General features: G+C 36.7%; 1 long non-coding RNA gene across 3 annotated transcripts in view; it reads right to left on the reverse strand.

Moving 5' to 3' along the window:
• LOC147578604 (uncharacterized) overlaps positions 1-25,357 on the reverse strand; it is a 473,745-nt gene that overhangs the window by 81,801 nt on the left and 366,587 nt on the right. For all 3 annotated transcript variants that reach the window (XR_015254319.1, XR_015254321.1, XR_015254320.1), the window contains exons 4-5: positions 22,012-22,193; positions 21,714-21,801 (exon numbers count right to left, since the gene is read on the reverse strand). This is a non-coding gene — a long non-coding RNA (uncharacterized LOC147578604). The remainder of the gene's footprint in view (positions 1-21,713; positions 21,802-22,011; positions 22,194-25,357) is intronic.

Here is a 25,357-nt window from a genome sequence, read left to right on the forward strand (position 1 = left end):
CCATAGACACACAACAGTAAAAATTACTGCATCTATTCACTGGTCTTTGTAGAAATTGCCTTAGGTTCCATCCCTACTTTCTATTTTAAAGTGATGTGTGTGTGCATGTATGTATATACACACACGTGTGTAGTGAGTGAATTTTTCCAGTTTCAGCCCTATGTATGTTTCTCACTCTCATTCTATAATTAACCACTCTGAGACTAGTGAATTGGATTGACCTGAATTACAGATTTTAATTATTACAAATATATTAGTTTTCGTATTTCTATGCTAGTTCATCAGTTGCAGCCATAAGGCAGGCTCTCACGCTACACCCAGACTTTGAGACACTCTATCCCATGCTGACCTGAGCATCCTGGGCCCCTACTTGTCCAGAAGACATGATTGAAAACAAATTATTTTAGTAAATTTGGTGAAAAAAATTGTTAATATAAAATAGTTTTTACTATAATAGGTGTGACAATATGCTCTGCCTAGAAATCAAAATGAGGCTAAAAAACGTGATCCAAAAAAACAAGGCTTACTTCCATTTAAAACATTTTTACTACTGAAGTAGCTAAATTACATTTAGATCTATTAATGACCTAGTTCAGTACAAGCATAAGTGCATTTAAATGAAACACACACACACACACATACACACACGATTTCTGGTAAATTATTTAGTGTTTTCAGCACAGCTGCACGATGTATTTATTAATTGCCTGTAAAATCAGCAAAATATGTTCAGTAAGTGCCAGTTTGCCATATATTGTACATAATCACACATTTGAGCCACACAGTTGTTTATGTCATTTTATAATCATGTTAATAATTACCAGACAACTAAATTATTCAGGAAACCATAAATGTTACATTTAATTACTTTATCATTTTTGTATGTTGCCATGGAGATTAAATTGCTAACTCCATCCATAAATTCAGTTCTTTTATAATCTCCATCTTTATCAATATGAATGTGGAATGAATTAGTGAAACTGCAAAGCATGCACTAACAAGTTAGTATTTTCTTGGTATGTTTTCTATTCATACAGCTTCTAAACAATTCTGTGAAAATTTATAAGGTTCTCTCTAACATCTTCAAAGCATTCCTGAGCTCTGAAAATTAAAGGGAGAGGAATAAAATAAATCTTTCATAAGATACAATTTCTACCTTCTGTCAGGAACTAACTGATTAGAAAAGTCTTTATAGGTTAAACCAACCATCACATTTTTATGGTTCTATGTATTTCCAAATGTAAAGAATAAGCTTTCTCACTATAAACTATCCCTATACAGTAAACACTACCATGGTCCACAACCCCAGTCTGTGTAACAATTTGTCATATATCCAGTTTTGTTTTTCTATGGTGTCTTTTTTTATAGGCCTGCAAATTTCCCTAAGAATATCCCTGCATCTAAAATCATTTATAACTTAAAACTATCCTGTGATAAACAGTAAATGTGTGCCAAGCCTTCCCATAAAGCACCCAGAGTCCATCTTACATTTTGAGTGTAGGAAACTTGGGTCATTAAAATGAGTTACTCTTCTCACAGGGAACAGGTACTGAAAGTATCCAAAGATGCACTCAGGGCCTTAACATCACTTGAAGACTCTAGCTATACTAAAAAATTTAAAACTATATTACAATTTAATCAAATCCTAAGCCTTTATATATACAATTCTAATATGTCAGTGTTCTTTATGGGTGATAAAAACCACCAAACTTTTTTGATTTATCTGCTGAGTACAGATTTGGAGAGACTTCATACTAAAATACCCTGGGTCGTTGTTGGGTTATTTATGAACAGAGCAAGACTAGGAGACTAGAGATTCCCAACCTTTAGGCTGGATTAGACATATATAATGTTATTCATTAGTTCATTTGCAAATATTGATTTATCCAATTGTTGGTACAACATGAATTTTGAAGATACTTGGTAAAAAAAATGCATTTGTTAAAAATTTATAAGAATTTTTACAGATATTTCTCCAATACAAAACTGAATAATCAGAAAATAATCATACAGTGTTCCAAAATTTCAAACAATATTGGGGAAAGGTACAAGTGAATACACAAAACTGTAGTAGGAGATGGAATGTTATAAATGCCATAATACCGACAAAATACTACAAAAATTCAAAGGAAGATAAATTCAAATTCAAGCTTCTAGAGAGACAGATTTTTTTTCCACAAAATTGAGAACTTGATATGATAAAATACAATTAAATATCAAAACATGTGACCAGACTATATGCCAGGTGACACTAAATCTTGCCCGGATTATTAATAAAGCCTCCCACCTGATTTTATTGCTTCTGGTCAGCCCTTTCCAAGCCAAACTCTTTACAGATGTTGTAGAACTTTTTCAATACTTAAAATTCTTCTATTGTTTCATGTTTTCTCTAGAATTAACTCTAACAACATTAAATGACATACAAGTCAATTCAAAATGGCACCCTTGATAAACTCTCTCCTTTTTCAGCTCAGCACTCACCCCTTACACTCCACACACAGCAGCCATGCTAAATTTGTGGTTAGTCCTCAAAGATATCCGGGTTTTATTCAGCTTCTGGATCTTGTCTATTTAATCCCTTCTTTATAAGAAAAACTTATTGAGTCCTTTTTTCCCCTAGATAATTTCTAGTCAAGCCTCCTATCTCTAATTAGGTGCTTGTCCCTAAGAATATGTTTCCTAGTACTTGAAAATTGTATTAGGTGACTTTCCTATATCTTCATTTAATACCTGTACTTCACCCAGGATAGCATATACCATATTTTCTAAATATTGCTATTTATTATTCAAAAAATATCAAAATAAAATAAAAATTAACAACACTTCTTCTTCTAAATCAAAGATGCTCAAGTCTAACATGAAATTTAAAGGAAAAGATGAGTTAAAAATTGTGTAATACCATTAAAAGCTATCTTTATATGCATTCTGATAATGCTGACTATATTTATAATTCATATATCTAATAAATTACTTCTGAATCCTAACTTTGCCCCTCCCAACTTTTTCCTCTCTTCAGATACCATCTTCTTCATTGTCTGCTTAAAAAAATCCAACAAACTGCCAAAGAGTCCCTGAAGGCTTCTCTGTGGTGTGGTGAGACAGTCACTCTCTGAGCCAGCCCTGGAACTTTGATATTGATGTGTCTCTCTAGGGGCTGCAGTAAAGATAAATTACTAGTTGTCATTTTCTAAAAATGCCTTTTAGCTCTTCAGACTATAGTCAATGAATAAAATGACTTAAAATAGTAATAAATTGGGGTTTATCATTAATGCCATCCCTGCAGTGGCATGTCAATATCGAAGGGCATGCTAACAAAGAAAGCCACTAATATTAAACTTCAAGCTGAGATACAGATAATATTCGTGCATCTTCCCTAACAACTGAGGAAAAGAGACCAGCAAGCATCATTGAGGGAATAACAAATAATCAGAAAAATTAAGAAGTGAAAGGGTAACACTTTTTTTGAGAAAAGCTAAATTCTATGTTTAAATTCAGAATTTGTCCAGAGAGCCCTTTTCAAATACAGTTGACTATTCAGATGCTTAGATCATCAGAGTGAAAGGAATCAGTATAAACACAGGCTCTCAAATGTCTACCTGTTGCAAAGCTGTTTGTTAGTAAACACTGCTGTAATCATTAATTCAGATAAGTCCAGAGATCCACCACAGATCTATTTAGCTAAAAGACTTGGCAACCTCTTTGGAAAGAAGCTATCTTAGATGAATGAAAGTAGGGCAGTTTGAGGGTAAAGCAGTGACCTTTATTGAATCACTGAAGACTAAGATCCATGGGCATATATCTGATCCTTAAGCAAGAAGAGCTATAAATAGAAATAGAAAACGGTGTTTCACTTGTTTGTGATGTCTGAGGAATAAGAAAACACTTCTCTGGGTCTACTGTTAAGCAAGTGAAGTGAAAGAGAAGAATTATTCTCTGTGTAGTGAGTGTAGTGCAGAGCTCCTAATACATCAAGAGCACCAGAGTGCAGAATGCAAAGTTGGTATGTCCTGGAGAGGGGCAGCAACCTTGGCAGAGAAACTCAGAGCAACCGAATTTCTCTTTTGTGGAAGAAACAACATTCTTGACACTGTTAACTAGCATTGTCTATACTGAGCAATTGAGAGGGCTCAATGAATGTGAAAGTGGCTGGCAAGTAGTAAATTCTCAATAAACACCAACTTTATATTTTTCTCTATCTACACACACTCCCTTAGTAATCTCATTAGTTTTTTTTTTTTTTTTTTTTTTTTTTTTTTCCATAGCTTTAAACAGCATCCATAGCCCTAGGATTTAGGACAAATTTTGAAGGTGAAATTAATAGGATTTACCTGGATTGGCTATGGAGGTAGATAAAGAAAGGGAGAAGTCAAGATGTCTCAGGTTGTTTTGCCAGAACAACAGAAAGGAGGGGGCAGTCATTTACTGAAAGAGCAGGAAGGGGTGTGGAGGTGAGAACAAGATTTCCAATGGCACTTAGTGTTTGAGATGTCAACTAAACAATCAAGTATTGTAAAGTCAAGCTGAATCCAGAGTTCAAAATAACCACCAAGGCTAAATATAAATTTGCAGCCATCGAGTATGAGAATTAATGAGATCCCCAAAGAAGGGTATGTTGATAGAAAGCGAAAAATGTTCTCAAAGTCTGAGGTATAGTACACATAGAGCTTTAGAGATCTGAGAGGAGAGATGAGCAAAAACTAACAATAGCATAATAAAAACACAACAGGCACATGCACAAATAAGAGAAAGTGAGCAACCTAGGGCAAATGCTGCTTATAGACTGAGATAATTTCTAGAATCAGTCACTGACATTAGCAAAATCAATAATCACTGGTGACATCAGTAAGCAAGTCACAGTGAGCCTAAAATGTGCCTTTCTACAAATTAGAAAAAAAGTACTGCTGCTCCTCGGTGGATACAGACCCACAACAGAGTGCGCGGTTTGGTGAATAGAACACAAGCTAGGTTTCATCCTCTACACGCTAGGTACTCTCAAGGAGTGAAAACACACCAAACTATAAGCTGCAGCAATATAGACAAGAATTGTTTCAGGGACATGGAGGGCATGAGAAAATGACTGGGGTAGGTGAAAGAGAGAACATAAAAAAGCCAACTAGAAAGACAAATATGAAAGACTTATTAAAGGGAATTGTGGGGCTCCTGGGTGGCTCATTTGGTTGGGCATCCAACTTCAGCTTAGGTCATGATCTCCCTGCTTGTGAGTTGGAGCCCCACGTTGGGCTCTGTGCTGACAGTTCGGAGCCTAGATCCTGCTTCAGATTCTGTCCCCATCTCTCTGCCCCTCCCCTGCTCGCACTCTCTCTCTCTCTCTCAAATATAAAAAATAAAACAATAAAACAATAAAATCAATCAATCAATGGAATTGTGCTTTAAAGTGGGAGAGGGGCACCGGGGTGGCTCAGTTGGTTGAGGGTGGGACTCCTGATTTTTGGCTCAGTTCATTATCCCAGGGTTATGGTATCGAGCTCTGCCTCGGGCTCCCCAAGGAGCACCAACACTGCTTAAGATTCTCTCCTTCTGCCCTGCTCACACACATGTGCACACACTCACTCTCTTAATAATAATAATAATAATAATAATAATAATAATGATATTAAGTAATAAGGGGAGAAACAAGGCAGTAGCTAGAGAGGGTAGAAGTATCAAGTGAAGATTTTATTTTTAAGATTTTTAGCACATGCCATGAGCATCATACCCATATACCTGCACTCTTTGCCCTGCACCCATGGATGGCTCTTTATTACAACCATCTCTTCTGCCTGAGGGCTTTTACTCAGGGCAGGAGCACACTGAGTCAGGTAGGAAGGGCTAAAGAATACGGCCCCAGGGTACATTAGTCAACTACTGTGCATGGGAGTTGATAAGTAAGTACTCCAGCGTCCTAAATTCTTATTTTATGGCCAATGTTCAAGCTCAGGGATCTTCTTAGAGTGTGTTAAAAATAATCTCTTATGTTTTGTAGTAGAGTAAATCAATACAACCTGTAGTACCTGGACTATAGCTGTTATCCCAGAAACTATTTTTTTTCTCCACTTCAATATACATAGAACACCATCAGCAGTTTGCTTTCACTTCACAAGAACAGGATTATATCATTCTGCCTCAGGCATGCATTAAATTTTTGCTCCATGCCCCGTTTAGTTTATAAGGATTTGGCTTTTCACCATCCCACTGAATATTTTTATGCAATCACCAATAGAACCTGGAGAGTGGGAGGTAGTAAGCACCTTGGGTGCCTTTGAAACACTAATGGATGGAAGATAAACCCCATCATAAAACAGGTACCTTCCTTCTCAGTGATGTATCTGTGGACATAGTTGTCTGAAACAACTGAAATTTTTCCCTTCAAAAAGGAACATCTCTGGGGTGCCTGGGTGGCTCAGTGGGTTAATCGTCTGATTGGCTCAGGTCATGATCTCTCAGCTTGTGGGTTGGAGCCCTGCGTTGGGCTCTGGGCTGACAGCTCAGAGCCTGGAGCCTGCTTCGGATTCTGTGTCCCTCTCTCTGCCCCTCCCTCACTCATGCTCTGTCTCTCTCACTCTCTCTCTCAACAATAAATAAAACATTTAAAAAAAATTAAGTAAAAAAGGAACATCTCTAAATGATACAAAATAACTATATAATTCAATCTATTTAGTTATACCTTTTTATTATTACAAATATGTGTTTTGGAGGTTTTTAAAGGGTATTGTTAATAATAATTAACAATATTTAATGACAAATTATACATAAATACCTTGACAACTTACAAGTCCATGTTTTTATTTTGTCCTATAGTAAAACAGATTCTGAAAAATGGAATTTCCTTAAAGCATATACACATACCCAGGTAAAAACATACACTGAAATATTAATTATATGTTGGACTAATAATAAGTGATAATTATTTTTTTCCAAAATATATGTTAAGAGTTTAAAATATTAAAGGTATTATTTTTATGTTATCAAACAAAACTTAGATTCTTACTGCTAATGAAAACATCAAAGTTTATGTAGAAAAGTTAAGCACTTCCAGTTTTTAAATCACCATGTTAGACTGATTTTAAAAGTGGTTTATAAAGAAACATACTATGACATAGAAGCATTAAGGAATGGTAAACCATTTCATATATGAATATTAAGTCAAACTTTCTTGAAAACTATAAATTCAATTTTTAATTTTTTTAAATGTTTATTTTTGAGAGAGAGAGCGTGAGAGAGAGAGAGAGAGAGCACAAGCAGGGGAGGGGCAGAAAAAGAGGGAGACACAGAATCTGAAGCAGGTTCCAGGATCTGAGCCGTCAGCACAGAGCCCGACATGGGGCTTGAACTCATGAACCGTGAGATTATGCCCTGAGCTGAAGTCAGATGCACCGACTGAGTCACCCAGGCACCCCTGGAAACCATAAATCCTTAATTTTGTTTTCAATATAAATTTTTCTCTTCATTTGTTATATTCAGTGAATTTTCATCTGATTCTTTAGTGTTGCCCTGGGAGATTGAACTGTTTTTACTTCTTCAGAGAATAAAAATTATAATTATCTATTGAGTTAGAAATATAAAAATATATTAACAAAATATCTGAAGGAGTAGATTTGCCCTTGATGTTTAATATTCACATATCTTAATTTATTGTTAGCAATTTGCTTCTAATAAGCTGTACTCCACTTCTCAGAAATAGTATTTGATAAAGTTTTGAGTGATAACATGTATCAATTATGTAAATATATACCAGAACTTAGAATAGGTTAAGAGAAAAGGAAATCTGATAGTATTCATATTATATAGATATAATGACTTAATATAATATGCATTTTTGTTGATATATATATGTAAACTAGCTTTACAATGTATAGTACAAAAATCTGTGTATTTTACTGCAAATACAGTAAAAATTTTCTCTTCCCCTACCTCATTAGCTTCCAAGGAGATACGATTTTAACTTTGTCAGTTTGAATATTATTGTATTTATCACCTTTATATTTGGATAAGTAATTAATGATGAGCAGATTACTTTTGTTATTGAGAATCTGAAAATGTTCATAATATCTCTATTGTTTCCAGTTTGGGGAATTCAATTATTTGTACCTTCAAAATAAGTTAAAATTCTATTAAAAATTTGTGTTGAGCACAAAAGGTGCTGAAAAAAATTTTTCCATCCATATCCAAAAATATGCTTTACTTATCTTTATCACATGTGCGCGCACACACGCACACACGCACACACACACACACACACACACACACACACACACACACACACGTTAAGATGTAACCGAAGGCATCTTTCTGTTTGGTCAAAATACATAAGCCTCAACTTGAAATAAATTGAGGTAAGATTCCAGGAGGCTGTACTCTTCCATTTGTATCTGCTTGACTATGAGCAGAGAGAAAAACCTTTCTCAATAACTGTCCCTTACTCTTCAATTAAGTTTATATTGTCCCCTTTGAAGCTGAAATCCTAGCCCATTTGTTTATTAGCAGTCACGTTTTAGCTATGAAAACAAGAGTACAAATATTTCGGGCTTCCTCAAGTCCAGGATAACATGGTTCTTCTTAACTAACAACGTGGGGCTCCTTCCAGGGTCAGCACTAGATAATATTTCTTTGTATAAATGTACCACGGTTCATTCATTCACCAATTGAAGAAAATCTTGGTTGTGTCTGTCTTTTGGCCTATATGAACAAAGTTGTTATGACCATTCACATGCAGGTATTCACGGGCACATGAAATTGCAAGATCAGCTGGGTAAATATCTAGGAGAGTGATTGCCAGACGCTGTGGTAAGTTGTACAACTCTCTTGCAAGGTATCTGCGGTAGGTTGCTCTCCCACCAACAATGAATGCCAGTTCCTATTGCCCCACATCCTCCCCAGCAATTGTCACAGGCAGTGTTGGGCCTTTGAGAGGTTTTAATTGGTGTGTAGTGGTATCTTATTATTGTTTTCATTTGCAATTTCCTAGGTGAAAAATAATGATCGTATTTTTATATACTTATTCCCATCTATGTATCTTCTTTGGTGAGGTATCTATTCAGATCTTCCACCCATTGGTTAATCAGATTAGTTGTTGTTTTATTGTTTGGTTTTAAGAGTTCTTTGAACATTTTCAAATACGAAGTCTTTATTATGTACGTTTTCAAACATTTCTCTCTACCTGAGTTTCACCTTTCATTCTCTTAATAGGGTTTACACAGAAGAAGTTTTACATTTGATACAAGTTTTACAAGCAAGTTTTACATGTTAATCAAGTCTAAGCTTGGCGATGACAAACTAGCAACCAGAAATCTCAGACTATTTTTACATCAATTTTATATTCTGCTAAATTACTGAGTAATTCTAATAGGTGTGTTAGGTTGATCATTGATCCCCTTTTGTTTTCTAGTTATACAATCATATCATCTGAAAACAGTTTTATTACTTTCCTAATCTGATTTTTTTGGTTCTCTTGTCTGATGGTATGGACTAATGAGTCTATATGATGTTGAGTCATAGAGGAGATCCTGGACACCTTGTTGTGTCCATGCACAGTTTAATTGCTCATTGGCAACTCCTCAACCGGTTACATTATCTAGTTGGTATCAATGTTTACTCACAAAATATAGGAACTGATATTTATTATCTCTTATTATCCTGTTATTATTTTTTATCCTTCTGTCAAATACAGAGAGAAAAATGATCCTATCTGGCAAATTATAATCACTGTTTTGTGTGAGTACCTCTCTTGTTCTATTTATTTATTATTTTAAAATAAACACTCTTTGTTCTCATTTTTATTCTTCCAAATGCAAATATTCTACCTAACTGAATATGTAGCCTTATATATGTCCCTTTAAACAAGAGGCTGGGATGTTTTGGGAGAGTGTTTTATTTTTTTTTTACTTTTCTTAACAATTTTTTTTAACGTTTATTTATTTTTGAGACAGGGAGAGACAGCATGAATGGGGGAGGGTCAGAGAGAGAGAGGGAGACACAGAATTTGAAACAGGCTCCAGGCTCTGAGCTCTCAGCACAGAGCCCGATGTGGGGCTTGAACTCACGGACTGCAAGATCATGACCTGAGCCAAAGTTGGCCACTTAACCGACTGAGCCACCCAGGCGCCCCTTGGGAGAGTGTCTTAAATGCACATAAATTATCTTGTGTTAAGACCACATTCTGTTTCTTACTTTTTTCCTTAAGCATTGTGTTCTTAAAAGTTATTGGTACTGCTGAGCTCATACCTCTCTTACCGTTTCTATTTTTTAGGGATCCATAACATACATCCACTACATTTTATTTATACAGTCTCCATTTAGGGACATAAAGCTATCTTTCAACTCCCCCACTTCATTATATTTAGCTTTTTTATAGTTCTGTTTGTGACATGTACAGCCAGGTATGAAATGAATGTATACAGAGCATAAATATAAATAATTTGACAATGTACAGATGTGTTGCACATTAGGATGGCCAAGCAGTATACACTCCCGCAGTGTGCGAGCAGTTCAGTTTGCCAAAATTCTTACTACCACTTGGCACTATCCAACTTATTAATTTTTGTTAACCCAATGTCTATAGATATCACCTTTTTAAACATTTTAATTTCTCTAATTATTTATGAGTTTAAATATTTACTCATATCCTTGCTAACCACTTGGGCTTTCCTTTCTGTGAATTGCCTGTTTGTATCTTGCTCATTTTTTTTTTCTATTGGATTTTTTGTCCTTCACTTGTTGATTTCTAAGTGTTCCTATTGGATTCTAAATATCTGCTCATACTGGTTTGCTATAATGAGAGTGTTCTCTTTCAATTGTTTGTTAGCCATGATCTCTGTCCATAGTGCTTTTGTTAAGCCCAAATCCTTAATTTTAGTGAGAACCAACCTATCTATTTTTCACCTTACTACTGTTGCCTCATGATTCTTCATTAATTCTTGTTCAAAAAGTTTTATTTGCCTTATATTTGCCACATAATGTTAAACTTCACACTGAGTTATTTCAGCCCTCTGGAGCTGGGTGATGTTTTTATAGTGAGTAGGTACATGAATCAAGATATGCTATTTAAAATTTCTACTCTCCTCATTGTATCTGACATTTTTTTTTCTGACTGAAGCGGATCTTTTAAAAAAAATTTTTACTATTTATTTTTGAGAGACAGAGACAAAGACAGAGACAGAGTATGAGAGGGGAAGGGGCAGAGAGAGCTAGAGACAGAATCCAAAGCAGACTCCAGGCTCTAAGCTGTCAGCACAGAGCCCAACGCAGTGCTTGAATATCATAACGGGCTGTGAGATCATAACCTGAGCCAAAGTCGGACACTTAACTGACTCAGCCACCCAGGCGCCCCAGAAGTAGATCTTTTAAAAGTTTCCTCAGTGAAGCTCATTAAGGTAAGTTTCCTTTACCAAGGGTATATCTCATAATATATCTAGGCCTGTGAACTGTCCATTCAAAATTCCTATCAGTGTGCACTGACAGGGTATCTCAGAAAGATCAATCAATTCATCATTTCTCATTTCAACCATGACTAATCTAATGTAGCTTTTACCCCAGATATATACAAATTTGGTTTCCAAGTTTTCTGATTGATTCTTTCTCATACTTATTCTTTTTTTTTCCCCTCTGTTCTGCCTGACCATGATGGCTAATTTTATGTGTCAATCTGCCCAGGCCACAATACTCAGATATTTGGTCAAGTAGTATTCTAGATGTTTAAGTGAAGGGATTTTTGTTTTGTTTTGTGGGTTTTGTTTTTTTTTTTTTTTTGAATGGGATTAACTTCTGAATCAGCAGACTTTGAGTAATGGGAATTGCCCCACAAGATATGGGTGGGCCTCATCCAATCAGTTGAAAGTCATAAGAAAAAAGACTGACTTCCCCCTAAAAGGGGAAATTCTACCAGCCAACTGTCTTTGGATTTAAAACTGCAACTCTTTCTTGGGTCACCAGTTTATCAGCCCACCCTAAAGATTTGTATTTACCAGCCTTCACAATGTGAGACAATTCCTTGAAACAATCTCTCTCTATATATCTATTATCTATATATAGACATCTAGATACAGTTATACTTAGGGAGATGTATATATGTACACAGAGAGATGTAAAGATATTTATCTTATTAGTTATGTTTCTCTGTAAAACTCTGAATAATACACTGACTGTCATAATATTTTTAGGGAGTATTACATTTGTATTTATTTGGTAATCTTAAACATACTTAAATTTTTTCAGGGGTTCTATTACTGCAGTTTTATGTAGAACAGATTCATGTTTATATTTGTTGATTTTCTCAGTTGCATTTCTTCGAAATACATTTCTTCATGCATTTTGAAAATGTCTTACGGGGTGCCCGGGTGGCTGAGTCAGTTACACATTCAACTTTGGCTCAGGTCATGATCTCACAGTTTGTGAGTTCGTGCCCCACGTCAGGCTCTGTGCTGACACCTCAGAGCCTGGAGCCTACTTCCGATTCTGTGTCTCCCTCTCTTTCTGTCCCTCCCCAGCTTGCACTCTGTATCTCTCTCTCTCTTTCAAAAATAAATAAAACATTAAAAAAAATTTAAAAAACAAAAGAAAATGTCTTACTTTTTATTTGAAGTTCTTTGTTATTCCCCCTTCCTCTTTTGTTTTCTTACCTGCTTCTATCGCATCCATTTTGGAATTGCTCCCACTTGGTTTCTTGTGTCCTCAGTCCAAAACAAGATTTTATGAAAAAATCCAGACCCACGGTGATACTGACGATATAACAAACATAACCACCATGCCAGTAGGTATGTAGATGCCAGAACATTGTCCTGTAGCCTCCTCTTAGGCATGTACTTTTATATGCAGACACAGCCCACAGGAAGTGCTATGACTTTTGTTTGTCTCTCCTCCTCATTCATGCCTTTAGCTGCGATCTCTAGTGCCCAACTGTTGCAGAAGTGATGTTAGTACTAATTACCGTATAAAATTCAGTCATGTATTTGCCTTTTCCTGCTTCAAGACTTGCCCTGGAAGCCCTTGTTGTTTGAGCCGTCCCCTAAGCTCTATCCGTTTCTCCTCTACATTTCACACAAATAATATCTTGTATGTACCATCATAAGACAGGTTTCACAACTTTTTACATAGAAACAATCACCATCTTCAAAAAAGTTAAAATATGAAATAAAAACCACTGACATACTCAAAATGAATAAAAAGTAATTGTGAATGAGTAATCAAACAAATATGATTATATTTACACTTTATAGTTGTTAAGAGAGGATGGTAGAACATAGGTCAGAAAATCATAATTTGACATCCAAATAGGAGATGTTTGATCATCTTATGAGTTTAGGGAAGATTTAGTGCAGAATGTGGGATTTTAAGACTTCATGAAAGAGGAAATAAGAGAGCTGAGTATGCTGACAAAACAAAGGATTCGTTTTACCACATTATTTCATGTATTAGCATTTACCTGTCAGTTATGTAGCAGTTTCCTTTTGATGTGCTCTTTTCTGCTTAGGTAAGCATTTCAGAAGTTACCTAATTTACAAAGTCTTGAAGATGTTTTGGCAAAAAAAGAAAAGCCTTCTTCTAACTAGAAATTAAGGGTTGTTGTGTTTTTGTTTGTTTTTGTTTTTGTTTTGCCACTCTTTTTTCCTTGTCCCCAGAAGAAAGATCAAAGAACATATTTACTGTGATACTTTTTATCAGAGAAAACTTATACACCGTAGAAGAAAACACAATTGATGTAATTCACTCCCTTAAAATTCGTGGTATGAATAAATGCTAAGAAGGATACATTGAGTACATGATTAAATTGGTCTGAACTAGTTTTTTTAATATAGTTTTATAAGTTTACTTATTTATTTTTGTGAGACAGAGAAAGAGAGAGAGAGAGACGGGGAGGGGGGAGGACAGAGGATCTGAAGCGGGCTTGGCACTGACGACAGAGAGTCCAATGCAGGACTCAAACTCACGAACCACGAGATCATGACATGAACCAAAGGCAGACACTTAACCAAATGAGCCACCCATGCACCCCAGACCTAATTAGTTTAAGAGAAAAAAATCCTTAAATATATATATATATATATACACACACACATACACACATATATATATATACAATTTTCTTTTTCTTTATGAGTATTATTTTCCCAGAGATAGTCACTCCCTGACTTTGGTGTTACTTTGGCAATAGTTGGATTAAAAAACTACCCAACCAGATCCCTAGCACCACCAGCCTGGCAGTGTGCAACTAGCCCAGATGGGCCACGCCACCCCACAGTGAATCCCGCCCCTAGGAGGGGGGAAGAGAAGGTACACACCAGTCTGCCTGTGGCCCCAGCGGTGGGCTGGGGGCAGACATCAGGTCTGACTGCGGCCCCACCCACCAACACAAGTTATTCAAGACAGCACAGGGGAAGTGCGCCGCAGTCCCGCACCACTCCAGGGACTATCCAAAATGATGAAACAGAAGAATTCCCCTCAAAAAAAAGTCCAGAAAATAATGACAGCTAACGAACTGATCAAAAACGATTTAAACATGTAACAAAGTGAATTTAGAATAATAGTCATAAAATTAATCTCTGGGCTTGAAAACAGTATAAAAACAGCAGAGAATCTATTGCTACAGAGATCAAGGGACTAAGGAACAGCCAGGAGGAGCTAAAAAATGCTATTAATGAGCTGCAAAATAAAATGGAGATGACCACAGCTCGGATTGAAGAGGCAGAGGAGAGAATAGGTGAACTAGAAGATAAAATTATGGAAAAAGAAGAAGCTGAGAAAAAGAGAGATAAAAAAAAAATCCAGGAGTATGAGGGGAAAATTAGAGAACTAAGTGATTCACTAAAGAGAAATAACCTGGGGCGCCTGGGTGGCTCAGTCAGTTAAGCGTCGGACTTTAGCTCAGGTCACGATCTCGCGGTCCGCGAGTTCGAGCCCTGCGTCGGGCTCTGGGCTGATGGCTCAGAGCCTGGAGCCTGCTTCCGATTAGTACCTCCCTCTCTCTCTGCCCCTCCCCTGTTCATGCTGTGTCTCTGTCTCAAAAATAAATAAATGTTAAAAAAAAAATTAAAAAAAAAAGAGAAATAATCTAAGCATAATTGGTATTCCAGAGGAGGAAGAGAGAGGGAAAGGTGCTGAAGGGGTACCTGAAGAAATAATAGCTGAGAACTTCCCTGATCTGAGGAAGGAAAAAGGCATTGAAATCCAAGAGGCACAGAGAACTCCCTTCAGACATAACTTGAATTGATCTTCTGCACGACATATCATAGTGAAACTGGCAAAATACAAGGATAAAGAGAAAATTCTGAAAGCAGCTAGGGATAAACATGCTCTAACATATAAAGGGAGACCTATAAGACTCGTGACCGATCTCTCTACTGAAACTTGGCAGGCCAGAAAGGAATGGCAGGAGATCTTCAATGTGATGAACAGAAAAAAATATACAGCCGAGAATCCTTTATCCAGCAAGTCTGTCATTTAGAATAGAAGGAGAGATAAAGGTTTTCCCAAACAAACAAACAAAAAAAACTGAAGGAATTTGTCACCACTAAACCAGCCCTATGAGAGATCCTAAGGGGGATGCTGTGAGACAAAGTACCAGAGACATCGCTACAAGCATGAAACCTATGGACACCACAATGACTCTAAACCCGTATCTTTCTATAATAACACTGAATGTAAGTGGACTAAATGCGCCAACCAAAAGACATAGGGTATCAGAATGGATAAAAAAAAACAAGACCCATCTATTTGCTGTCTACAAGAGACTCATTTTAGACCTGTGAAAACCTTCAGATTGAGAGGGGATGGAGAACTATTTATCATGCCACTGGAAGTCAAAAGAAAGCTGGAGTAGCCATACTTATATCAGACAAAGTAGACTTTAAATTAAAGGCTGTAACAAGAGATGAAGAAGGGCATTATATAATAATCACAGGGTCTATCCATCAGGAAGAGTTAACAATTATAAATGTCTATGTGCCGAATACAGGAGCCCCCAGATATATAAAACAATTACAAACATAAGCAACCTTATTGATAAGAATGTGGTAATTGCAGGGGACTTTAACACTCCACTTACAGAAATGGATAGATCATCTAGACACATGGTCAATAAAGAAACAAGGGCCCTGAATGATACATTGGATCAGATGGACTTGGTAGATATATTTAGAACTCTGCATCCCAAAGCAACAGAATATACCTTCTTCTCGAGTGCACATGGAACATTCTCCAAGATAGATCATACACTGGGTCACAAAACAGCCTTCATAAGTATACAAGAATTGAAATCATACCATGCACACTTTCAGACGACAATGCTATGAAGCTTGAAATCAACCACAGGAAAAAGTCTGGAAAATCTCCAAAAGCACGGAGGTTAAAGAACACCCTACTAAAGAATGAGTGGGTCAACCAAGCAATTAGAGAAGAATATAAAAAATATATGGAAACAAACGAAAATGAAAATACAACAATCCAAACGCTTTGGGACGCAGCGAAGGCAGTCCTGAGAAGAAAATACATTGCAATCCAGGCCTATCTCCAGAAACAAGAAAAATCCCAAATACAAAATCTAACAGCACACCTAAAGGAAATAGAAGCAGAACAGCAAAGACAGCCTAAACCCAGCAGAAGAAGAGAAAGAATAAAGATAAGAGCAGAAATAAACAATATAGAATCTAAAAAAACTTAGAGCAGATCAACAAAACCAAGAGTTGGTTTTTTGAAAAAATAAAAAAAATTGATAAACCTCTAGCCAGGCTTCTCAAAAAGAAAAGGGAGATGACCCAAATAGATAAAATCATGAATGAAAATGGAATTATTACAACCAATCCCTCAGAGTTACAAGCAATTATCAGGGAATACTATGAAAAATTATATACCAACAAGCTGGACAACCTGGAAGCAATGGACAAATTCCTAAACACCCACACTCTTCCAAAACTCAATCAGGAAGATAGAAAGCTTAAACAGACCCATAACCAGCAAAGAAATTGAATCAGTTATCAAAAATCTCCCAAAAAATAAGAGTCCAGGACCAGATGGCTTCCCAGGGGAGTTCTACCAGATATTTAAAGCAGAGATAATACCTATCCTTCTCAAGCTATTCCAAAAAAATAGAAAGGGAAGGAAAACTTCCTGACTTATTCTATGAAGCCAGTATTACTTTGATCCCTAAACCAGACAGAGACTCGGCCAAAAAAGAGTACAGGCAAATATCCCTGATGAATATGGATGCAAAAATTCTCAATAAGATACTAGCAAATCGAATTCAACAGCATATAAAAAGAATTATTCACCATGATCAAGTGGGATTCATTCCTGGGATGCAGGGCTGGTTCAACATTCGCAAATCAATCAACATGATACATCACATTAATAAAAGATAAGAACCATATGATCCTGTCAATCGATGCAGAAAAGGCATTTGACAAAATTCAGGATCCTTTCTTAATAAAAACCCTCGAGAAAGTCGGGATAGAAGGAACATATTTAAAGATCATAAAATTCATTTATGAAAAGCCCACAGCTGGGGCGCCTGGGTGGCGCAGTCGGTTAAGCGTCCGACTTCAGCCAGGTCACGATCTCGCGGTCCGTGAGTTCGAGCCCCGCGTCAGGCTCTGGGCTGATGGCTCGGAGCCTGGAGCCTGTTTCCGATTCTGTGTCTCCCTCTCTCTCTGCCCCTCCCCCATTCATGCTCTGTCTCTCTCTGTCCCAAAAATAAAATAAAAACGTTGAAAAAAAAATTTAAAAAAAAAAAAAGAAAAGCCCACAGCTAACATCATCCTCAATGGGGAAAAACTGAGAGCTTTCCCCCTGAGGTCAGGAACACAACAGAGATGTCCACTCTCACCTCTGTTCTTTAACATAGTGTTGGAAGTTGTAGCATCAGCAATCAGACAACAAAAGGAAATCAAAGGAATCAAAATTGGCAAAGATGAAGTTAAGCTTTCATTTTTTGCAGATGACATGATATTATACATGGAAAATCTGACAGACTCCACCAGAAGTCTGCTAAGAACTGATACATGAATTTAGCAAAGTTGCAGGATACAAAATCAATGTACAGAAATCAGTTGCATTCTTACACACTAATAATGAAGCAACAGAAAGGCAAATAAAGAAACTGATCCCATTCCCAATTGTACCAAGAAGCATAAAATACCTAGGGATAAGTCTAACCAAAGATGTAAAAGATCTGTATGCTGAAAACTGTAGAAAGCTTATGAAGGAAATTGAAGAAGATATAAATAAATGGAAAAACATTCCGTGCTCATGGATTGGAAGAATAAATATTGTCAAAATGTCACTACCCAAAGCTATCTACACATTCAATGCAATACCAATTAAAATTGCACCAGCATTCTTCTCGAAACTAGAACAAGCAATCCTAAAATTCCTATGGAATCACAAAAGGCCCCGAATAGCCCAAGTAATTTTGAAGAAGACCAAAGCAGGAGGCATCACAATCCCAGACTTTGGCCTCTACTACAAAGCTGTCATCATCAAGACAGCATGGTATTGGCACAAAAACAGACACATAGACCAATGGAATAGAATAGAAACCCCAGAACTAGACCCACAAACGTATGGCCAACTCATCTTTGACAAAGCAGGAAAGAACATCCAATGGAAAAAAGACAGTCTCTTTAACAAATGGTGCTGGGAGAACTGGACAGCAACATGCAGAAGGTTGAAACTAGACCACTTTCTCACACCAGTCACAAAAATAAACTCAAAATGGATAAAGGACCTGAATGTGAGACAGGAAACCATCAAAACTCTAGAGGAGAAAGCAGGACAAGACCTCTCTGACCTCAGCCGTAGCAATCTCTTACTTGACACATCCCCAAAGGCAAGGGAATTAAAAGCAAAAATGAACTACTGGGACCTTAGGAAGATAAAAAGCTTCTGCACAGCAAAGGAAACAACCAACAAAACTAAAAGGCAACCAACGGAATGGGAAAAGATATTTGCAAATGACATATCGGACAAAGGGCTAGTATCCAAAATCTATAAAGAGCTCACCAAACTCCACACCCGAAAAGCAAATAACCCAGTGAAGAAATGGGCAGAAAACATGAATAGACACTTCTCTAAAGAAGACATCTGGATGGCCAACAGGCACATGAAAAGATGCTCAACGTCGCTCCTCATCAGGGAAATACAAATCAAAACCACACTCAGATATCACCTCACGCCAGTCAGAGTGGCCAAAATGAACAAATCAGGAGACTATAGATGCTGGACAGATGTGGGGAAACGGGAACCCTCTTGCACTGTTGGTGGGAATGCAAACTGGTGCAGCCACTCTGGAAAACAGTGTGGAGGTTCCTCAAAAAATTAAAAATAGACCTACCCTATGACCCAGCAATAGCACTGCTAGGAATTTACCCAAGGGATACAGGAGTACTGATGCATAGGGGCACTTGTACCCCAAGGTTTATAGCAGCACTCTCAACAATAGCCAAATGATGGAAAGAGCCTAAATGTCCATCAACTGATGGATGGATAAAGAAATTGTGGTTTATATACACAATGGAGTACTACATGGCAATGAGAAAGAATGAAATATGGCCCTTTGTAGCAACATGGATGGAACTGGAGAGTGTTATGCTAAGTGAAATAAGTCATACAGAGAAAGACAGATACCATATGGTTTCACTCTTATGTGGATCCTGAGAAACTTAACAGAAACCCATGGGGGAGAGGAAGGAAAAAAAAAAAAAAAGAGGTTAGAGTGGGAGAGAGCCAAAGCATAAGAGACTGTTAAAAACTGAGAACAAACTGAGGGTTGATGGGGGGGTGGGAGGGAGGGGAGGGTGGGTGATGGGTATTAAGGAGGGCACCTTTTGGGATGAGCACTGGGTGTTGTATGGAAACCAATATGACACTAAATTTCATATATTGAAAATAAATAAATAAATAAATAAATAAATAAATAAATAAATAAATAAATAAATAACTACCCAGCTGATAGATCTCAAACTAGGCATAAGATGGGTGGCTGGATGGGATGATTTTAAAAAGCTCTTAAAACATGAAATTCTATGATACATCAGATATCTGGCACTGTAATGTGGACAGGACAAGACATTTTAAGTCATATTGTATGGATAACCTGGTCTATAAATGATCGGTCATCTATTCATCATATAAGCCTAATGTCCATGACTCTCAGTCCCTGTTTGCAAAATATGAAAAATAATACTGCTTCTCTGTTGTGATACTATGTTGACAGAATACAAAGCACACACTAGAAATGAATTATATTTCTACCCTTTATTAAATAAATGCTAACTAAAGAAGATTTTAGATACCTGGCATTTTTAAGATATTGAAATATAATTTTTAAGACAGTGAAACACAATCACCTACCCGATTAATCAGATAATGGAAAACACATACACAAGTCCACAAACCCTCTCAATAACAGCATTACTTTCAAGGATTATTGAAATAGTGCATTTCCATGTCCTTCCTTCTTTGGTAATGGCCCAATTTTGAAAATAACAATGGTTTCCTTATCATTAACATTACTACTTCAGGTTCTTACTGCAATTTTTATTATTGAATAGACCAATTCCATGTTATATAATATGAGGATTCATACAGAAATTTCAAAATGTGGCTCTATATTTTATGGACTGGTTTCCCTTGGAAATATCTGTTGTCCTTATTGTTTTTAAGATCTTGCAGCTAGAGTCTAAGATTATGTGGTTGATCTATTCATCTCCTTTGGTTTGATGTTCAGTGGCATATCTGCTTATCAGCATAGCATTTATTCTCACTGACAACACTGAATAGTCATTGGCCTGTCACTTTATGGGTCCAAAAAAAATGTGTGATCTGATTAAAGTCACAGAAGCTGTACTGAATAACAGATACACAATAACCAACCATATCATTACATGATATCAAAACAACTTTCTCTAGTAATATAGGAAATCTTCCTGGATATCCTTTTACAAAAATTGGTAAAGTTCTTATATATTAGAATAAAATTTCACTCAAGAATATTGTTAATCTTCAAAGGGTAGAGAGTGCTTGTTATTTAATAATGTATTTTTAAAATTATTTATTATTTGAGAGAGAGAGAGAGAGAGAGAGAGATTGGGGCAGGGTGTGGAGAGGGGCAGGGTGTGGAGAGGGGCAGAGAAAGAGACAAAATCCCAAGCAAGCTCTCTACTGTCAGAGTGGAACCTGATATGGGGCTAAAGCTCACAAACAGTGAGATCATGACTTTAGCCAAAATCAAGAGCTAGATGCTTAATCGCCTGAGCCACCCAGGTGCCCCTGATTTAGTTGTTATTTCAATTATCAGAATCACTAAAAGGAATATATTGGGCTGCTTCCAGGGACAAAACTCTCAAAAACCTTAGTAAAGAAGCACTTTGAATTAGTAAAAAATGAATTACTGGTTGGCAGAAGGAAAGCAAAATTTAAGAGATGTTGTATTATTGTAATAATGCTATCATGTAATTTAATTCTCAGAATAGGCACTATTAACCCTACTTTCACAGATAAAGAAACTGAGACACAGAAAGGCTGAAGTAACTCACCAAGGACCAACCCAGCACTAAGTGCTGGACCTGGGATTCAAACTCACTGAACGTGTTTCTGGAATCCATCCTTTTAAACTCCATATAGCCTCATATTTGGGTCACAAAACTTAGACCACAAAATAAACACACAAACATCTCCCCAGCTTCCTGGCACAGAATAATATTTAGTGAATGTAAATCTAAGCTTACCTTTAGGATGCATAAGAATCAAAGCTTCTTTCAATGAGTATAATCTTCTACTATGGAGATTTTTGTGGCCAAGTCTCCTTTATAGTTTCTGAAAATAGGAGAAATTAATTGTTGGAAAGATAAGTGGTTAAAGAATTGTAGTTTCTGGTCTGACATGCAAATAGCTAATATCCTCACAAGAAAACAGATAATCAAAATTCAACAACTCTCCTGAGACTCTTAGAGACTTGAGAATTGAGGCAAACTACTGCCCAAAATCTGGAAGAGAGACCAGCAGATCCAGAGAATCACAGCTTACCAGAAGCAAAACCCGGAAGCAGCAGCCTGCAGCTGAAGCCAACATCAGTAGGCCAAATTTATTGATAATTGATCAATTGGTGTGGACTCAGGCTAGTTCAGAGTGAAAAGCTCCAAAGACATCCAATAGTGGGGGCCCCCACATTCTTGTGAGTTTTACCTCCAGCTGGCCTATTGCTCTCACTGTAAAAAATAGAGAAAAATCCCTCTGTACTTGAGACAGAAGGAGAAGAAAAGTAACCATATATTCAGAGCTCTCCAATCTTCTTAATAAGGCCCACCCTCAAGAAAACTTGTTTACCAGAGCTTAACCTGCTGAGGTTTACTAAAGATTAATCAACCTGAGGGAAGATAAATACCCAACTCAGGTTCATTTAAAGACTGACACCTGGGGTGCCTGGGTCGCTTAGTCGGTTAGGCGTCCAACTCTTGATTTTGGCTCAGGTCATGATCTCACAGTTCCTGAGATTGAGCCCTGTGTGGGGTCTGCACTGACAGCATGGAGCCTGCTTGAGAATCTCCCTTTCTCTCTGCCTCTCCTTTCTCCCTCTCCCCAAATAAATAAACAATAATTAAAAAAAAAAAGACATATCTAATCATAGGACTATAGCATACTTCCCTTCCCTCACACCTTACCACTGCATCAATAGGGCCCCAGTGTAATAACAAGGGATTGTGGCTAGAAGAACTGCAAGCCTCAGACTCTATTTAAGGAATCTTTCAAAAAATTCAAAGAGAAGAGTCAGAAACAAGGATGCTAGAGGGAATTGTAGACTCTGACAGTACAGCCCCCACAAACAATAAATGTGGCCTAACTCGTATCCAAATAAAAACAAACAACCAAAATTCACACTAAAGACCTATATACCTCAATTCTTTTTACCTGATATACAGTTACAAATATGGTAGACATTACTCTCATTATATCATTAATCACTTTAATGTGAGTGGTCTAAATATACCAATTCAAAGAGACTGTCAAGGCAGATTAATAAAAACAAGACCCAACTATAAGTTGTCTACAACAAAGGTAAGTGGTTGAGCTCCGGATTCTTGTTCTTCAAGGAAAAGTTACCAATTAATTAATCCTTCTTAATTCTGACCTTTACTCTCAAATTATTTCAGTGTTTTTACACCTAGTGTATCTCTTAAAATAGGTTGCTTTGCTAATAACAGAAACCCAGCTCAAAGTGATTTAAGCAAATAAAGGGAAAATTCCAGATCATGTAATTCATTTGTTCAAAACCTCAGGTCTGGGCTCAACCCAGAGTTCAAACCATATCACAAGCTGGTTTCTCTATTTCTCCAATACACTTCCTCTATATGATTTCATTCTCAGATGGGCTTCAAGACAGCTGCTAGAAGTGCCCAGGTTTAAAGCCAATCAAAATAGTGAGATGCTTTCCCCACATGTGGAACCAAACTCATTTTGTTTTATTGTTCTCACTGGCTTTGTTGCCATCTTAAGCCCAGCATGGTAGCCTGAAAAATGCAATGTACTGTGCGGATCTGGATGTATGTGAAGTAAATGCCACAAAAAAACATGTGAGCTAGGAGGAACTGATGTGTGATCTCCTGGAGGGAAAAGCAGGTACAGTTACCAGGACAGGAGTGTTTGAGATACATGCCCTCTATGTGTAGTTGAAATAAAAACTCAAGTCTTTTGTGTACATTGTACTAAAATTTGCTCATTGTTCCTTTCTACATGGTTTCTAACATATTACTGGAAAAATGAACTAATTTACATTAAACCATACTGAACTGAAAGAAATGAGCTAAAATAAAGTGAAGAGGTGACTGTTAAAAATTCCTCCCAAATGCATGAGTTTGTAGGTAGTAACACTGGGAAAGATTACAATACTAAACTGGTCTTTCACCCTATCCCTCAGTGGAAAATGAGCAACAATTTAAACACCATCAAGTAATTATCATCTGAAGTCGGAGAGTCTTTTCCTACTACATCTGATTTTAAAGTTGACAAATGAATAGATTTGGTTCATTTGTTTTTGAGTGTTTTGTCATGATGCTACCACTTTATGCTGTAAAAGTTCTATGTAATAATAATAAATCTTTCACAAAGAAAATATATGGAGAAAAATTATAAGTCCTCTAGAAACATCTCTTGACATTTTTAGGATGAGATTCAAATCAGGTTCACCCACTTGCCTATTTAGGCATGACCTTTTCATATTGAGAGATTATATCATATAAGTTACTGTACTTCAGAGATGCCTAATTAAAATGTTTCACAAAAAGCACAAAAATAGGAATAAAAAGAGAAAAAAAAGGAATGCAGGGTAAACATATATTTTGATTTCTTCATTTTTTTAATCGAATTAATCACTTTCATGTAAGGTCTGTTTTTGTTTCTGAAGTGAAGCATAAGCATACTTTCCATACTGGACATTAAGTCATGTGATGTAGAAAGACTTTTGTTACACTAAACACACCAAAGAGGTACTCTGAATCAGAAAAAGAGCCAAATGTATTTGAAAAAAAATAACTGTCTTGCTTAAAGACTGAACTTCCTGAACGTTTATAAGCCTCAAAAAAATGTCACAACTTTACTCTCAAACACCCATGCTGCCAAAGGTTAAAAACATACCAAATCCATAAGATGGAAACATTTTGGGAAGAAAGTTATTAGCAAAGTCAGAAATTAATGTCAGTTGCACTTCCATTGTCATTTATAACCATTTGGTTCACATGAAGTATTCTTACTTTATTAATAACATTAACTAATATTTTAAAAAACACTAATTGTACAGTTTTGTATTTCTTATAAAGTTTCTAGCTATGGTGAACTTCATTTGATGTCAGTTTTGGAGAACATAACTAGGCTTAGTAACAACTTTATTTCATAATAAAACCATAAATAGTGCCAACAATATTTTATAAATTTTTTTCTGGTTTCCAAACAAGCCCTATCTTGAACTAAAATTTACATTTTAGAAATGTATATTTTGATAATCTAAAATTACAAAACCAGGGGCGCCTGGGTGGCGCAGTCGGTTAAGCGTCCGACTTCAGCCAGGTCACGATCTCGCGGTCTGTGAGTTCGAGCCCCGCGTCAGGCTCTGGGCTGATGGCTCAGAGCCTGGAGCCTGTTTCCGATTCTGTGCCTCCCTCTCTCTCTGCCCCTCCCCCGTTCATGCTCTGTCTCTCTCTGTCCCAAAAATAAATAAACGTTGAAAAAAAAAAAAAAAAATTAAAATTACAAAACCAGTGAGTAGGCACCTAAACTTTATGCATGCTCTCTAAAACCCCCCAAACTAGGTTGCAAATACAGATTAAAATTTACAACCTTCAGGGTCTCCTGGGTGGCTTAGTCAGTTAAGTGTCCAATT

The sequence above is a fragment of the Puma concolor genome, chromosome C1, assembly GCF_028749965.1.
Source record: "Puma concolor isolate L17-30 chromosome C1, mPumCon1.1.hap2, whole genome shotgun sequence".
NCBI lineage: Eukaryota > Metazoa > Chordata > Mammalia > Carnivora > Felidae > Puma > Puma concolor.